This window comes from Manis javanica, chromosome 12 (assembly GCF_040802235.1).
Source record: "Manis javanica isolate MJ-LG chromosome 12, MJ_LKY, whole genome shotgun sequence".
Classification (NCBI taxonomy): Eukaryota; Metazoa; Chordata; class Mammalia; order Pholidota; family Manidae; genus Manis; species Manis javanica.
In genome coordinates, this window is record NC_133167.1 from 106,381,145 (window position 1) to 106,395,320 (window position 14,176).

The 14,176-nt window shown below is 37.6% G+C and overlaps 1 protein-coding gene across 3 annotated transcripts in view; it reads right to left on the minus strand.

Moving 5' to 3' along the window:
• The window catches only part of NEIL3 (nei like DNA glycosylase 3), a 750,694-nt gene that overhangs the window by 679,124 nt on the left and 57,394 nt on the right, over nt 1-14,176 (minus strand). The gene's annotated exons all lie outside the window — the stretch shown is intronic.

Sequence of the window (14,176 nt, forward strand, 5' to 3'; positions counted from 1 at the left end):
CAAGTGCGGCACGACCTCGGAATCGGCACACAGCATTGAGGGCCTTAGCTGCCATTCCACGCCCTTCTCTAAGTACTGCAAAAAATACTGTTAATTTTTCCTCAGTGTTCCATAGATCCGCAAAGCATTACACTTTTTCAATAATTGTGTTTCTTATTCACACTTTCACTACTTCATTTTTTTATCTGCACTGTTTAGTTGTTTTCTACCTCTTATAGCATACTTTAATTTTATTTAAAAAGCTTTCAAAAAGAGCTGCAAAAGAGAGCCAACGTTCTGCAAATACTGTTTTTAACTACCATCTAAGTGTCAAAAGAAAATCCATGGAGCTTCACTTGACATGAATATTTTACTAAGCAAGAAACTGTTCTTCAACAGGAGGACCTCAAACCCAAGAAGAGACCGAGGATCAAGGGCATCCTTACAGGACAGCCTGTGAGGTAGTGAAGAGCTGTTCAAACATCATGACTAGTGGTCATTACAGTGCAGTTTTTAGACAGCAGGGAATTGGTTAAAAGTAATTATCTTATACTATTTTAGGAGGACAACTTGTGTTTCCTTTATGATTATTAGAAGCATTTACAAGAAATAACCTAAATTAAATTTCACATATGTACATGAAATAAACTAGATTAAGTTTTGCTTATGTGGCTTAACTAGTTTTGCCTGCTTGGGGAGTTTTGAAGCCTGGTCCCCATTTTACTGTATTTTAACATAAGTCAATACCCATAAAATCTTTCTGTTTCAGTATTTATAAATTAAATCTTATTAATATGACTCTAATTGCTTATTCTCTGATGGCTATTTTAGTAAAATACTGGACCTCAAACTTTGTTTCCCAAATTTTTGTTTTTCGCAGTATCAATTATTTTACATCTTATCTTAGGAAAATACTAAGCAGGCTGTTTGAAACTTCATAACCCCAATGAATGTGTTCAAGGAAAGAAAATTAAGTGAATTTGTATTTAAGATGAATAGCAATATACAGATGCAGCTAGATTACACTCTTGAAGAAAATATTTAAAAATTATCTGAAATCTTCGTAAATATTTTCCGAAGTCATTTTTCAGTAGCATAGCATAGGAGAGAGAACAGAGAACGGGAGGCAGGCAGACCTGGCCAAATACCAGTTGCAACAACTATGAGTTGTATAATAATGGACCAAAAAAATACTCAAATCAAAATATTGTTTAGAGTAATAAAGGAAATTAATGATACAAAATCACAGAATATTTTTTGTCACAGAATAAGTACTTTATTTTCATTTTCCTTACCCTCTATTTTCACATTTCCAGTTTTTTATTACATTTTTATTCTGATTGAAAACACATAATGTAAAACTTGTCATCAACCATTTTTAAGTGTCAGTACACTAGTGTTAAGTATAATCACATCATTGTGAAACAGATCTCCAGAACTATTTCATCATGCAAATTTGAAACACTACACCTATTAAACAAGAACTCTCCTTACCACCCCCCAAAATAAACTCCCAGGTTACCACCAACTACTTTGTTTCTATGAATTTGACTACTTTAGATACCTCACTTAAGGGGAATCTATGTTTATTAAGTGAAATTTAAGTGGAAAATATTTGTTTTGAGACTGATCAATTTTACTTAAATATTATTTGTGTTTTGTGACTGATTTATGAGAAAAGATATTTTGTATGATTTTAATTTTCTTAAGTTTTTTAGGACTTTTGTCCTTAATATGTCATCTATCATGGAGAATATACCATTTACATTGAAAGGAATGTACATTCTGCTGTTGTTGGGTAGAGTGTTCTGCATATTATCTGTTAGGTCCAGATGGTCTCTAGTGCTCTGGTTCCCTTCTTACTTATGGGTACTCTGTCTGGTTGTTTTTATCTACTACTGTGGGCAGTGAAGACTCCTTGCCACTTCTCTCTTCAAACTTTATTTCATATACTTAGAAGCTCTGAGGTTTGGTGCATAAATATAACTGTTATAGCTTCTTGGTGAATTGATACTTTTATCTTTATATATGTCCTTCTATGTCTCTTGTAAAAGTTTTTAAAGTCTTATTTGTCTGATATTAGCCACTTCTGCTCCCCTTTAGTTACCATATTCATGGAATATATTTCTCCATCCTTTCATATTCAGCTTATGTGTATCCTTAGAGCAAAAGTGAGAGTCTTACAGACAGTTATGTAGTTGAATTGTTTTTTTTAATCCATTCAGCTGATTACTGTCTTTTGATTGAGGAATTAATCTATTTGCATTTAAAGTAAATACTGATAAGGAACAACTTACTCTTGGCATTTTGTTGTTTTCTGTATACTTCTTACAACTTTTATCTCTCCTCTCTACTCTTACTCCCTTTCTGTTGATTTTTTTGTGGTAACATGTTTTGATTTCTTTTTCATTTCCTTTTGTGTATATTCTATAGATACTCTCTTTGTGGTTACCATTGCAGTTATATAAAACATAATAAAATAATACTCTATTTTAGACCTGACAATTTCAATCACATACAAAAACTATTCCTTTACAGCTCCACTTATTCCCACAGTTTACATTATTATTACTTTTTTAAATTAAGGTATCATTGACATACAATCTTATGAAGGTTTCAACATTCACCCATATTATCAAGTCCTTACCCTGCGCTGCACTCACTGTCAGCCCAGTAAGATGCTATACAGTCATTACTTGTCTTCTCTGTGCTGTATTGCCTTCCCCGTGACCTACCTATATTATGAGTGCTAATTGTAATATCCTTCAATCTCCTTCTCCCTCCCTCCCCACCCGCTCTCCCTTGCCCCTTCCCTTTAGTAGCCGCTGGTCCCTCCTTGGAGTCTGTGAGTGTTCTGCTGCTTTGCTCCTTCAGTTTTGCTTCATTGTTATAATCCTCAAATGAAATCATTTGGTACTTGTCTTTCTCCACCAGGCTTACTTCACTGAGCATAATACCCTCTAGCCCCATCCATGTTGTTGCAAATGGTAGGATTTGTTTTCTTCTTATGGATGAATAATATTCCACTGTGTATATGTACCACATCTTCTTTATCCATTCATCTACTGATGGTGTGGTAGGAAGCCAAGGAGAAAACCGTTCTGTTGAGGCTTCAGGAATGTAGAGGAATCACAAGGTACTTGCATGCTTGAGATTGAAACAATGTAACAATGTATTCCCCCACCAGTAGCCAGTGGTATGGAACAGCTTGTTGATCATAGTCATGGAGGCCTATTAGTTTAGAATAGGGTATCCGGGTAACCTTTTACAGATAGATTAAAATATAACTAGCATCTTGAATACACCTATAGTGAACTAATAGCTCCCACTGCAATGGTTCTTGGGGGCTGACTCCCTGCTAATGTTGCAGTGAATGTATAAAAGGCATGGCCCTTCTACACTCAGGGCTCAGCCTTTGGATAGGAATCCACTGAGCCAGTGTCGGCACTAATAAACACTGCCTCTCACCAAACATCTAGGTGTTCTGAATCCTTGCTCATATTTCACATAGTTCCTGCAACAATGGACACTTGGGTTACATCCATATCTTGGCTAATGTAAATACTGCTGTAATAAATACAGGGGTGCATATGTCTTTTTGGATCAGGGATCTTGTTTTCTTCCAGTAAATTCCTAGGAGTGGAATTACTGTGTCAAATGGTATTTCTATTTTTAGTTTTTTGAGGAACCTCCATATTGCTTTCCACAATGGTTGAACTAATTTACGTTTCCATCAGCAGTGTAGGAAGGTTCCCCTTTCTCCACACCCTCGCCAGCATTTGTTGTTTCTTATGTTTTGGATGTTAACCATGCTAACTGGTGTGAGGTGATATCTCATGGTGGTTTTAATATGCATTTACCTGATAATTAGTGATGTGGAGCATCTTTTCATATACCTGCTGGTCATCTGAATTTCTTCTTTGCAGAAGTGTCTCTTCATACCCTCTGCCCATTTTTTAATTTGGTTATTTGTTTTTTGGGTGTTGAGGCATGTGAGTTTTTTATGTATTTTGGATGTTAACCCCATGTTGGATATGTCATTTACAAATATATTCTCCTATACCATAGGATGACATTTGTTCTGCTGAGAGTGCCCTTTGCTATACAGAAACATTTTAGCATGATGTAGTCCCATGTGTTCCTTTTTGCTTTTGTTTCCCTTGCCCAAGAAAATGTGTTCAGGAAAAAAATTGCTCATGATTATATTCAAGTGATTTTTGCTCTGTTTTCTTCTAAGAATTTTATGATTTCATGACTTACATTCATGTCTTTGATCCATTTTGAGTTTACTTTTGTGTATGAGGTTAGACAATAATCCAGTTTCATTCTATTACATGTAGCTGTCCAGTTTTGCCAACACCAGTTATTGAAGAGGCTGTCATTTCCCCATTGTACATCCACGACTCCTTTATTGTATATTAATTGACCATATATGCTTGGGTTTATATCAGGGCTCTTTATTCTGTTCCACTTGTCTATGGGTCTGTTCTTGTGCCAGTACCAAATTGTTCTGATTACTGTGGCTTTGCAGAAGAGATTGAAGTTAGGGAGCATAATCTCCCCAGTTTTGTTCTTCCTTCTCAGGATTTCTTTGGCTATTCGGAGTCTTTTGTGGTTGTTCCATATGAATTTTAGAACTATTTTTTCTAGTTCATTGAAGAATGCTGTTGGTATTTTGATAGGGATTGCATTGAACCTGCAGATTGCTTTAGGCAGGATGGCCATTATGACAATATTAATTCTTCCTATCCATGAGCATTGGATGTATTTCCATTTATTGGTATATTCTTTAATTTCTCTCATGACAGTCTTGTCATTTTCAGGGTATAGGTCTTTCACCTTCTTGGTTACATTTATTCCTAGGTATTTTTTTTAATGCAATTGTAAATGGAATTGCTTTCCTGATTTCTCTTTCTGCTATTTCATCATTACAATATAGGAATGCAACAGATTTCTGTGTGTTAACTTTTTATCCTGCAACTTTGCTGAATTTATTTATTAGTTCTAATAGTTTTTGAGTGGATTTTTTAGGGTTTTTTTTATGTACAATGTCATGTCATCTGCAAAAAAAGGACAGTTTAACTTCTTTCTTATCAATCTGGATGCCTTTTATTTCTTTGTGTTGTCTGATTGCCATGGCCAGGACCCCCACTACTATGTTGAACAAAAGTGCTGAAAGTTGGCATCCTCGTCTTGTTTCTGATCTTGAGGAAAAGCTTTCAGCTTTTTGCTATTATGTAGGGTGCTGGCTGTGGGTTTGTCATATATGGCCTTTATTATGTTGAAGTACTTGCCCTCTATACCCATTTTGTTGAGAATTTTTATCATGAATGGATGTTCAGTTTTGTCAAATGCTTTTCAAAATCTATTGAGATGATCATGTGATTTTTGTCCTTCTTTTTGTTGATGCAGTGTATGATGTTGATGGATTTTTTAATATTGTACCACCCTTGCATCCCTGGAGTAAATTGCACTTGATCTTCCTGATGTATTTTGGAATTCAGTTTCCTAATATATTGCTGTGTATTTTTGCATCTATGTTCATCTGTGATATTTGTCTGTAATTTTTATTGATGTCCTTGCCTGGTTTCAGTATTAGAGTGATGCTGGCTTCATAGAATGAGTTTGGAAGTATTCCCCAACTCTTCTATTTTTTGGAAAACATTAAGGAAAACAGATACTAGGTCTTCTCTAAATGTCTGATAAAATTCAGCAGTGAAGCCATCTGGTCAAGGACTTTTGTTATTGGGTAGTTTTTTGATTACTGGTTCAATTTCATTACTGGTAATTGGTCTGTTCAGATTTTCTGTTTCTTCCTGGGTCAGTATTGGAAGGTTGCATTTTTCTAGAAAGTTGTCCATTTCTTTAGGTTATCCACTTTGTTAGCATATAATTTTTCATAGTATCCTCTACTAATTCTTTGTATTTCTGTGTTGTCTGCAGTGATTTTTCCTTTCTCATTTCGGATTTTGTTTATGTGTGTAGACTGTTTTTTTCTTAAGTCTGGCTAGGGATTTATCAATTTTGTTTATTTTCTCAAAGAATCATCTCTTTGATTCATTAATTCTTTCAATTGTTTTATTCTTCTCAATTTTATTTATTTTTGCTCTGATCTTTATTATGCCCCTCCTTCTACTGACTTTGGGCCTCATTTATTCTTTTTCTAGTTTCATTAATTGTGAGTTTAGACTGTCATTTGGGATTGTTCTTGTTTCCTTAGATAAGCCTTTATTGCAATATACTTTCTTTTTTAGAACTGCTTTTGCTGCATCCCATAGATTTTTGTGGTGTTGCGTTCTTGATTTCATTGGTCTCCATATATTGCTTAATCTCTGTCTTTATTTGGTCACTGATCCATTGATTATTTAGTAGCATGTTGGTTGTTAAGCCTCTATGTGTTTGTGGGCTTTTTTGTTTTCTTTGCATAATTTATTTCTAGTCTCATACCTTTGTGGTCAGAGAAGCTGGTTGACACAATTCCAATTTTTTGAATTTACTTAGGCTCTTTTTGTGGCCTAGTATGTGATCTCTTCTGGAAAATGTTCCATTTATCATCTCCTCTACCTCATCTAACCTATTTTTAAATCTCTCCATTATATATTTCATTTCAGATAGTGTATTTTTCAGTGTTTCTCTTTCTTGACATTCTCCCTGAGATGTTGAATATTTTTTGTAGCTCCGTGAGCATTTTCATGATTTTTATTTTTTAATCTTTAATAAGAATATTGGTGATTTCAGCTTCACTTAGCCCTCTTTCTGGTGTTTGCTGAATTTTTGTTTGTAGAAAATTTTTTTTGTGTGATTCCTATGGAATAATAACATTGTGTAGGTTACACCCTCTAGTGCCCAGAGACTCTATTTTCTGGAGCCTCCCAGCCCCTGGAGCAATGGCAGGGGTTTGCTGCCATGTAGTAACAGCACCTGCAGTGCCTGTCTCCACTGCCTGGGCCAGTGGGCTGAGCCAGGGAAGAGCCTCTGCATCCCATCCCTGTAGCTGTTGTAGGCAGGGCCACCCTCTGGCTGGCCAGGCACAATGACAGGGGCAGCAGGTATGTAGAGCAGTGCCTGCATAGAGGATGGAGTGTCAGTCTGCATATTACAGTAATGGGCTTTGGGGCTGCATTGCCAGTCAGGGGGGTGGAATGTCTGAAGCTCCTGAAAGTTCCCAACCTGCTGGGCTGAGTGTGCTGGGATGATTTTGTCCACCTGCCCGTTCTCCTGAGCAGCGAGCTCTGTATAATCTTTGTCCTTTTAGCACTGCTCTCACTGTAAGGCTTTCAAAGTGCCTGCCTTTTGTTTGTCCCAGAGTGGCCACTTGTTCTCCACCAACAGCTGGAATCTCAGTTTCTCCTAGTATTCTGCCCATATTTGCTTTCCAACACCACCAATCTCCTAAGCACCATGTAATGTGGTTTCATGCACCCAGAGAAGACCTCCAGGGAAGGGGGTTACTAGTCCTGGGCTTCTACTCCCTCCCCATTCTGTTTCTCTTCATCCTGCCTGTGGGCTGGGGCTGGGGGAGGGTTTGGGTCCTGCCGTACTGCAGCTTTGCTGCATTACCCTATTCTGTGAGGTCTTCTCTTATTTTTTTTTTTGAGAGGGCATCTCTCATATTTATGGATCAAATGGTTGTTAACAAGAATAAAATTCTGTATAGGGGAGTCAATGCTCAATGCACAATCATTAATCCACCCCAAGCCTAATTCTCGTCAGTCTCCAATCTTCTGAAGCATAACGAACAAGTTCTTACATGGTGAACGAATTCTTACATAGTGAATAAGTTCTTACATGGTGAACAGTACAAGGGCAGTCATCACAGAAACTTTCGGTTTTGATCACGCATTATGAACTATAAACAATCAGGTCAAATATGAATATTCATTTGATTTTTACACTTGACTTATATGTGGATCCCACATTTCTCCCTTTATTATTATTACTTTTATTATTATTTTTAATAAAATGCTGACGTGGTAGGTAGATGCAAGATAAAGGTAGAAAACATAGTTTAGTGTTGTCAGAGAGCAAATGTAGATGATCAGGTGTGTGCCTGTAGACTATGTGTTAATCCAAGCTAGACAAGGGCAATAAAACATCCACAGATGGAGAAGATTTCTCTCAAAACAGGGGGGTGAGGTTCTAGGCCTCAACTCCATGGATCCCCAATTTCTCACCTGATGACCCCCCTGCGACTGTGCCTGTCTTAGGTTGTTCCTCCCTTGAGGAATCTTACCCGTCTCTGGCTAACCAGTCATCTTCCGGGGCCATACAGGGAAATGTAAAGTTGGTAAGTGAGAGAGAAGCCATATTGTTTGAAAAAGTTAGCTTTTTACTTCTTTGCAGATTTATGCCCTGTGGCTTCTATGCCCAGCATTTGTCTTGAGATATCTTTACCACTTGGAGGAATTATGAGACTCAGTAAATTCGATATGAGGCACGAATTCTATTTAAGGGTTGAAATTAGGAAGGAAGAAGAAAAGCTATAGAGGTAGCAGACGGAAGAAAACATGGGAAGATTGTTTCTTTGACATATCTTCTTGTAGAGTAACTTAAACATGTATAGGTTTTAAACTACTAGTTAAATTGTGCACCCACATTAACATAATAGGAATACAGTTACATAACCAAAGCACATCTATAATTACCAGCCATCTCCAGTGAAACCAAGAAAACTAGTTAGGCATCCTAGGCATTTGTGAAAATTTATCTCTGATATGATGGATATTGTCCAATTGTACTTGAACAGTCTGAGAGAAATCAGACAAATTAAAACAACCCATTCCTGGGGACTGTTCACATCCCATATGTTCTTTTAACAGTAGATAGTCTATTTTGGAGCGCTACAACTTGCACTTCTCCTAATTGTTGGTTGAGTTCCAACAGTATAGATCCAGTCAAATTTGTTGTTTTACTGTATGCACAGGCCAGCTTAGATATCTCCTTCTTCATTCCCATGGCAAGTCCAGGAACTGCTGGGATGAATGCAGCTACAGCTGTAGCAGCACCTGGATCTTTGTTGAGGTTTTTTGATGATTGTTTTCTGGTATGAGTCTTCCAGAGAGTGCTGATGTTGGAAGTTCTTCTTCATATTGTATCTTAGTTCATTTTCTTGGTAGCCAAATTAGGCTTTGATCCTTTGTATAAACACAAACAGACCCTTTGCCCACACTTTGATATGCCCTTTATACCATTGTGTAGAACTCATTGGAGGTGACCACACAGGAACTGCTTTTTTTTTTTTAAGAGAAAGGAATATTATCAGAAAAATGTACCTCCATAGCTGATCATCTGACACCCTTTAAGTGATCAAAATTAAGGTTATTTAAAGTATGCATTAATCATTGACTAACAGTCAGTTTTAACCTATCAGGGAGTAATCCCCCTTTCTCTCTTTTTTTTTTTTTTGTTATCACCAATCCACACCTACATGAAGAACATCATGCCGACCAGGCTCCCCCCCACACCAGGCCCCCCTATAAAACCCTTTAAAGTCACTGTCCATCAGCACAGCAAAACGCTGCAAAATCACTACTTGTCTTCTCTGTGTTGTACAGCCCTCCCCTTTCTCCCACCCCCCACCATGCATGCTAATCTCAATACCCCACTTCTTCTTCCCTCCCCCTTATCCCTCCCTACCTACCCATCCTCCCAGGTCCCTTTCCCTTCGGTACCTGTTAGTCCATTCTTGGGTTCTGTAATTCCGCTGCTGTTTTGTTCCTTCAGTTTTTCCTTTGTTCTTATACTCCACAGACGAGTAAAATCATTTGGTATTTCTCTTTCTCTGCTTATTTCACTAAGCTTAATACCCTCCAGCTCCATACATGATGCTGCAAATGGTAGGATTTGCCCTCTTCTTATGGCTGAGTAGTATTCCATTGTGTATATGTACCACATCTTCATTCTCCATTCATCTACCGATGGACATTTAGGTTGCTTCCAATTCTTGGCTATTGTAAATAGTGCTGCGATAAACATAGGGGTGCATCTGTCTTTCTCAAACTTGATTGCTGCGTTCTTAGGGTAAATTCCTAAGAGTGGAATTCCTGGGTCAAATGGTAGGTCTGTTTTGAGCATTTTGATGAACCTCCATACTGCTTTCCACAATGGTTGAACTAATTTACATTCCCACCAGCAGTGTAGGAGGGTTCCCCGTTCTCCACAGCCTCGCCAACATTTGTTGTTGTGTGTCTTTTGGATGGCAGCCGTCCTTACTGGTGTGAGGTGATACCTCATTGAGTTTTAATTTGCATTTCTCTGATAATTAGCGACATGGAGCATCTTTTCATGTGTCTGTTGGCCATTTGTATTTCTATGTTGGAGAACTGTCTGTTCAGTTCCTCTGCCCATTTTTTAATTGGGTTATTTGTTTTTTGTTTGTTGAGGCATGTGAGCTCTTTATATATTTTGGACATCAAGCCTTTATCGGATCTGTCATTTACAAATATATTCTCCCATACTGTAGGGTTCCTTTTTGTTCTATTGATGGTGTCTTTTGCTGTACAGAAGCTTTTCAGCTTAGTATAGTCCCACTTGTTCATTTTTGCTGTTGTTTTCCTTGCCCGGGGAGATATGTTCAAGAAGAGGTCACTCATGTTTATGTCTAAGAGGTTTTTGCCTATGTTTTTTTCCAAGAGTTTAATGGTTTCATGACTTACATTCAGGTATTTGATCCATTTTGAGTTTACTTTTGTATATGGGGTTAGACAATGGTCCAGTTTCATTCTCCTACATGTACCTGTCCAGTTTTGCCAGCACCATCTGTTGAAGAGACTGTCATTTCCCCATTGTATGTCCATGGCTCCTTTATCAAATATTAATTGACCATATATGTCTGGATTAATGTCTGGAGTCTCTAGTCTGTTCCACTGGTCTGTGGCTCTGTTCTTGTGCCAGTACCAAATTGTCTTGATTACTATGGCTTTATGGTAGAGCTTGAAGTTGGGAGTGAGATCCCCCCTACTTTATTCTTCTTTCTCAGGATTGCTTTGGCTATTCAGGGTCTTTGGTGTTTCGATGTGAATTTTTGAATTATTTGTTCCAGTTCATTGAAGAATGTTGCTGGTAGTTTCATAGGGATTGCATCAAATCTGTATATTGCTTTGGGCAGGATGGCCATTTTGACGATATTAATTCTTTCTAGCCATGAGCATGGGATGAGTTTCCATTTGTTAGTGACCCCTTTAATTTCTCTTAAGAGTGACTTGTAGTTTTCAGTATAAGTCTTTCACTTCTTTAGTTAGGTTTATTCCTAGGTATTTTATTCTTTTTGATGCAATTGTGAATGGAGTTGCTTTCCTGATTTCTCTTTCTGTTGGTACATTGTTAGTGCATAGGAAAACCACAGATTTCTGTGTGTTAATTTTATGTACAATATCATGTCATCTGCAAATAGTGACAGTTTAACTTCTTCTTTACCAATCTGGGTTCCTTGTATTTCTTTGTTTTGTCAGATGCCGTGGCTAGGACCTCCAGTACTATGTTAAATAACAGTGGGGAGAGTGGTCATCCCTGTCTAGTTCCCGATCTCAGAGGAAAAGCTTTCAGCTTCTCGCTGTTCAGTATAATGTTGGCTGTGGGTTTATCATAAATGGCCTTTATTATGTTGAGGTACTTGCCCTCTATTCCCATTTTGCTGAGAGTTTTTATCATGAATGGATGTTGAATTTTGTCAAATGCTTTTTCAGCATCTATGCAGATGATCATGTGGTTTTTGTGTTTCTTTTTGTTGATGTCGTGGATGATGTTGATGGATTTTCAAATGTTGTACCATCCTTGCATCCCTGGGATGAATCCCACTTGGTCACGGTGTATGATCCTTTTGATATATTTTTGAATTCGGTTTGCTAATATTTTGTTAAGTATTTTTGCATCTACGTTCATCAGGGATATTGGTCTGTAGTTTTCTTTTTTGGTGGGGTCTTTGCCTGGTTTTGGTATTAGGGTGATGTTGGCTTCATAGAATGAGTTTGGGAGAATTCCCTCCTCTTCTACTTTTTGGAAAACTTCAAGGAGAATGGGTGTTATGTCTTTCCTGTATGTCTGATAAAATTCTGTGGTGAATCCATCTGGCCTGGGGGTTTTGTTCTTTGGTAGTTTTTTGATTACCGCTTCAATTTCGTTGCTGGTAATTGGTCTGTTTAGATTTTCTGTTTCTTTCTGGGTCAGTCTTGGAAGGTTGTATTTTTCTAGGAAGTTGTCCATTGCTTCTAGGTTTCCCAGCTTGTTAGCATATAGGTTTTCAAATAATTCTTTTATTTCTGTGGGGTCTGTCATGATTTTTCCTTTCTCATTTCTGATTCTGTTGATGTGTGTTGACTCTCTTTTCCTCTGAATAAGTCTGGCTAGAGGCTTATCTATTTTGTTTATTTTCTCGAAGAAACAGCTCTTGGTTTCATTGATTTTTGCTATTGTTTTATTCTTCTCAATTTTATTTATTTCTTCTCTGATCTTTATCATGTCCCTCCTTCTGCTGACCTTAGGCCTCATTTGTTCTTCTTTCTCCAATTTCGATAATTGTGACATTAGACCATTCATTTGGGATTGTTCTTCCTTTTTTAAATATGCCTGGATTGCTATATACTTTCCTCTTAAGAGAGCTTTTGCTGTGTCCCACAGTAGTTGGAGCTTTGTGTTGTTGTTGTCGTTTTTTTCCATATATTGCTCGATCTCCATTTTGATTTGGTCATTGATCCATTGATTATTTAGGAGCATGTTGTTAAGCCTCCATGTGTTTGTGAGCCTTTTTTGCTTTCTTTGTACAGTTTATTTCTGGTTTTATGCCTTTGTGGTCTGAAAAGTTGGTTGGTAGGATTTCAATCTTTTGGAATTTACTGAGGCTCTTTTTGTGGCCTAGTATGTGGTCTATTCTGGAGAATGTTCCATGTGCACTTGAGAACAATGTGTATCCTGCTGCTTTTGGGTGTAGAGTTCTGTAGATGTCTATTAGGTCCATCTGTTCTAGTGTGTTGTTCAGTGCCTCTGTGTCCTTACTTATTTTCTGTCTGGTGGATCTATCCTTTGGAGTGAGTGGTGTGTTGAAGTCTCCCAGAATGAATGCATTGCATTCTATTTACTCCTTTAGTTCTGTTAGTATTTGTTTCACATATGTTGGTGCTCCTGTATTGGGTGCATATATATTTATAATGGTTATATCCTCTTGTTGGACTGAGCCCTTTATCATTATGTAATGTCCTTCTTTATCTTTTGTTATTTTCTTTATTTTGAAGTCTGTTTTGTCTGATACTAGTATTGCAACACCTGCTTTTTTCTCTGTGTTGTTTGCATGAAATATGTTTTTCCATCCCTTGACTGTAAGTCTGTGCATGTCTTTGGGTTTGAGGTGAGTCTCTTGTAAGCAGCATATGGATGGATCTTGCTTTTTTATCCATTCTATTACTCTGTGTCTTTTGATTGGTGCATTCAGTCCATTTACATTTAGGGTGATTATTGAAAGGTATGTACTTATTGCCATTGCAGGCCTTAAGTTTGTGATTACCAAAGGTTCAGGGTTAGCTTCTTTATTATCTTACTGTCTAACTTAACTCGCTTGTTGAGCTATTATAAACACGGTCTGATGATTCTTTATTTCTCTCCATTCTTATTCCTCCTCCTCCCTTCTTCATATGTTGGGTGTTTTGTTCTGTGCTCTTTTTAGGAGTGCTCCCATCTACAGCAGTCCCTGTAAGATGCTTGTAGAGGTGGTTTGTGGGAGGCAAATTCCCTCAACTTTTGCTTGTCTAGGAATTGTTTAATCTCTCCTTCATATTTATATGATAATCGTGCTGGATACAGTAATCTTGATTCGAGGCCCTTCTGTTTCATTGCATTAAGTATATCATGCCATTCTCTTCTGGCCTGTAGGGTTTCTGTGGAGAAGTCTGATGATAGCCTGATGGGTTCTCCTTTGTAGGTGACCTTTTTTTTCTCTCTGGCTGCCTTTAATACTTTGTCCTTGTCTTTGATCTTTGCCATTTTAATTATTATGTGTCTTGGTGTTGCCCTCCTTGGATCCCTTTTCATGGGAATTCTGTGTACCTCTGTGGTCAGAGAGGCCATTTCCTCCCCTAGTTTGGGGAAGTTTTCAGCAATTATTTCTTCAATGACACTTTCTATCCCTTTTTCTCTCTCTTATTCTTCTGGTACCCCTATAATGCAGATATTGTTCCTTTTCTATTGGTCACACAGTTCTCTTAATATT